Below are 4,940 nucleotides of genomic sequence, written 5' to 3' on the forward strand. Positions count from 1 at the left end.
GAGGTGGGGGAAGGGGCAGAAGAAATCACATGGCCAAACTAAAGAATGGAGTTAAAATACCCTGTAGGTGAGGGGTGGTGGTGTGTCCTCCACAAACTGGGTTTGTGCCTAATTATAACACTTTAGGAGGGGACTGGGCTACTGACAAGTTCAGTGGAGGAGCCGCTGCAGCCACCCAGAAAGAGGAACTGGGCTTTGGGTGGCTTTGCTTCCTTAGAGATTCTCTGAGGGCGGAGTTTGAAGAGTGAGGAATGGGGCTTCCCGGATCAAGCAGGGGTGAGCTGGAGATTCCAGCGGAACATTTAGAAGCACGTACTGCCCTTGCAGATGATCCGGGTTTGGTTACAAGCACCCACATCAAGCAGCTTACAATCACCTGTAGTTCCAAATCCATGGGATACAAGGTCCTCTGGCTTCCGCATTCAACTGAACTCTCTTTCACTTGGTGGACGTAAAGTAACTCCTCTCTCTCTCTCTCTCTCTCTCTCTCTCTCTCTCTCTCTCTCTCTCTCTCTCTCTCTCTCCCTCCCTCCTCCCTCCCTCCCTCTCTCTCTTTCTCTCTCTCTTCCTTTGAGAGGTGTTGATATATAATTGTGGCTAATGGCCTTACCAATGCTAATTGCTTTTAAGTAAACTTGATTAGCAACAATAGTATTTTCTGAGTCATCGTCTATATTTCATGTTTTTCTCTTTTATTCTCTAAACAACTGAAATACAGACTCCATTTTGCCATTCCAATTAAGATTGTGGCCTTATTTTTAAAGTTGCTGGCAGCTATGAATAGAATGTTGAGGAAATCTGTAAAAACCTCTTGTTCATTCTTAGAATTTCTTGTTTTTCTCTAAACCTAATGATAATTGTATTTCAGGTAGCCATTTAGCCATTTTTTTAAATAAGTAGGAACCCTTAGGCCTGAAGTTCCTTTTATTTGCTTTTGTTGATTTGCATTTTGAGTGAATGCTAAAGGGCGTGTGCAAAGTAAACACCTAAGCCCCAGGTGTGTGTGATAAAATCACTATAGGCTCTCGCAGGCACAAAAATGTCGCCCCTGCCTGCCCCATAGCAAACAGATGAAGCAAACCACTTCTCTCACCACACTTAATGACTACCTTCGATGGAATGCACTGCCTGGAAGAAAGAAAAAAAAAAAGGAGCCCTTGGGTAGAAACTACGTGAGGAGGTTCTACTTTCTTCACACTCGTGGTATCCAGTCACAGGGTTTAGTTACAGCGTAGACAAAGCGTGATCTCTGATTGTTCCTTCTCTTCCCCTATGTAGTTGTACCTCCCGCTGAGAGGTGGAGAGCACAATAAAGTAGACATTGTGGTCAGCACTGAGTTACCTGTGGGCCTCGTCCATTGTTATTATGTGTAGCTTAAGTAATGAGGTTCTGTTACCTTAGGAGCAAAGCTTGGCCCCTTCAGATCCGCAAACACTCCTCTTATTTCCTTCAAGCTTAGAGTGTCATAGCAGATCGCTTCCTCATTGAGTCTCATAAAAACAAGCTTTTCTCCTTTCCACACCCTTCCCTTTTCACACCTTCCCTCTTACAGGAAGAAGTAAAGGATCCATGGTCTTTAAGAATGAGTTTGTCCCCCGTTCCAATACTCCACCCTGCACCCTCCTGTAACATTTTAGAGTACTGAATAGTCGGCTAGGTGGGCTCAATTTCTGAGTCAAGTGCTCAGTTACTCACTCCAAAAAACTGTAACCAGAGTATCTTAAGAACAAAGTTGTCCTCATTTTGACATCCTACAAGATCACAAATTCAGTCCATCTAGCTCTGCCCCAAATCTCCTTTGTGATGCTTTCAGAATTTGAGCATGGTCAACTGGTTAAGGTAGGAACATCCCTGTGACAATTTTCCTTTCCCTCTCAGAATTTATCTAATCACCAGGAACCGCTTATTTTTCTTTATCAGTGTATATTGTTTTTACAAGATAAATTTTCATTGTGACAGTTTCATACATGCATATATGTTTTGATTATATTCACATTCGGCCACTCCTCTTCTTTTAAATTTTACTAAGTATCATCTCTGTGTCTCAGTTTAGCATCACACTGTTTTGGTCTTGAAATGTCAATAAAATAATCTCCCCTCTGTTTGTTTCTTTAGTCCTAAAAAAAAAAAAAAATCACTCTTCACGTAAACATTCTTTATAAACAAGAACTTAATAGTGTCTCCTGTGTCCTTAATATTAGATCACACCATCTTCTACCTTCCATGATAAAATCAAGTGTCTTCTTTACAAGACCTTAGACCCTATAACTCCCTCTCAACCCCTCCATGGTTAAATTAGATAATGCTAGCAGCTGTAGCATATTTCCACATGGTTAGCAAGGTGGGATTTTTATGACTGGTGAGCAGATCTTAGCGTTGAATTAGAGAGACTATGAGAGGGTATTTTAGAATGGAAAGACCCTTCTGCTTTGCTATAACATGTCTTACCTTCTGCAATAAGATAATAGAAAGACAATGGAACCACCAAGGCACACCTACTTTCTAGATTCCAGGCTTGGAAGTAACAGATTTGTTTCTGTTTCTTAGATGACAGTGATACTATTTCAATCACACCTGGAAACAGGGAAATATATTTCTAGGGCAAATAACCACTGCTCGGTAACAATTGTGTTCTGTTAGAAGAGAGAACACCAGTTTGGGTCTCTGTTGCAAGCTGAGGAATCTCTGTCAACACCATTCCTTCTGCTGAAGCTGTGTGTATTTGTTTTCTTGAAATACACCACTGCCTTTCTTCACAAATTAGTATGGCCTTCTGCTCATGGCTACTTCCCACTTTTTCCTTTGAAACTTAGTTGAGCCATCTATTACAGAAAGCTGTCATTACTCTTCTTGCTTCATGAATAACTTCTTTGTATAATATCTATGATTTTGTTGTAATAAGTGTCTAGATAATCTTGATGCACTTCTATACATTATTATTTTAAAATGTCAAACTTCCATTTTGCAATAGGACCTGAAAAGCATTGGACTAAATATGTGGTTCATTTGGAATTATATTTTTATTACAAACTTCAGGAAACCTTTTTCTTAAGTAAAAAGATTTAAGATTTATAGATACATATGCTTAAATGCTTGCTTGCTCATTAATTTAAGAGGTGTTTTTGTTTTAGTTTTAGTGGAAATTCCCAGACGATGGTACAATTTAAAAAAAAAATTTAAAAATTTTTTTTCTCACTAGGAAACTTTCTTCTTTCTCTTTCTGGGAAGACTCCACACTGCATTTCCAAGCTTTTCTTGCAATTTATGTAACCCTTTAACCTAACTCCAAGAATAGAAGTGATATGTGTTATCAATTCATTGCATGAACCTCTGTATATGGCTAAGTCCCTCCTCTTCTTTTGTGAATAGACCATATGTTAAAGCCTCAAACAACCTGGAAAGCTGTATATGAAAGAGTACAGAGTCTGGGTCTTAGGATACTGCTAGGTTACCACACATAGCTGCAGACAGAGACATGCCCATTCAGTGGTTACCCGTTCAATGTTTCCTTTTTGACCTCCTGTCATTCCTAATGGATTAGCGCTAGTGATACAACATTGAAATCATTTGCTAAGGTTAGTTTTTCCAAGTAGAAACCTTAGGTAGACCTGAGCCACGGGGACATTAGGAGGGGAAAAAAAACCCAAAGTGAGTCACTACCCTGCAGCTGCTTCCCAGGAGACTCTGTCTCCCCTATTCCCCTGTGGCAAGGACAGTCTTGGAGCTACTGGTAACAGAAGTTAGCCTGGCAAACACAACAGACTCAGGTAATAACAAGATTCAAACTGTACTAATGTTTTCAGCGCCATAAGCTTTACCTATAAAGAAACTTCAACTGCTTAAGCTTAAAAAAAACAAAAAAAAAAAAAAACAAACCTCACAAATAACTATAACCATATTTTAACATTAAATAAAATGAACCCTTTTATGCAGAAGGGGATGGTAGTAAGGACCCTTGTTTGGCCGGAGTATGAAATCAAGTAAAGAATAATGATAAATATCCTGAGTTCATAACAGCAAGCCAGTTCAAGTCACAAACCACCTTGAGCTATGTAAGTTCAGGGTCCATTTGTCAAGTACTGCTGTGCCATGCTCTCAGGGTCTTTTCATGAGAGCCTCACATTTGTCAAGACTTGCTCTCTTATGGCTCACAGTAACATGGAAATTCCTTGCATCATTGCTTTCTATGAAAGAACAATATATCCTATACACACATGATTATGTGTGTCCAGATAAACATATGCATAAAAAAGTAGTTAGCCCTTTCCAAGATGATTTCCAGATTTTCTTTTAGTTGAATATACTTAGAAATGCACCAATCACAGGGAAAGAAGGATGAGCTCACTAATCAAAATTCACCTGCAACCCTCTTCCATCATCGTTACATCAACACAGCTCCTCAAAGAACACCAGATGATTCATAAAACGTGAGGTGGGAAAAAATACCTTCCACGTCCTAGGGAAAGTTCCTAGAAAATGTTCCACACCAGGCATACTAAATCAGAAACTTTAAAAGCATGACCTTCAAAGATAGTTTAGCCTGGCGATTCTTCTCAGGCTGTACAATCTCAGGCTGTAATTTGACAAGCACCGTTGTACTATACAAAAGCAGACGCTGATTTTCCTGTGAGCAAGCAACAGTTCAAAACCCAACCTGAATGTTTTCAAGTTAAGGACAGTAATTTTCTATAGAAAGAAAGTAAAACTCCTTACACCAAAAGGCACCAAACGATTGTAAAAGCCATATGGCTTTTGAAAAGACGAGAAAAATGCTGCTAGGGAAAGATTTCAGCAAAACTTGAGAGTGCTATCAGGGGGATGGAACAGATGTGGTAACCCATTTTACCACTTAGGAAAATATGCAAAGCAGAAAAGTAACTTTTGACATCCTCCTCCCAATAGCTGAAGAGCTTGAAATCCGGTAATGTAAAAAAGCTCC

Source organism: Peromyscus leucopus, chromosome 7 (assembly GCF_004664715.2).
Source record: "Peromyscus leucopus breed LL Stock chromosome 7, UCI_PerLeu_2.1, whole genome shotgun sequence".
Classification (NCBI taxonomy): domain Eukaryota; kingdom Metazoa; phylum Chordata; class Mammalia; order Rodentia; family Cricetidae; genus Peromyscus; species Peromyscus leucopus.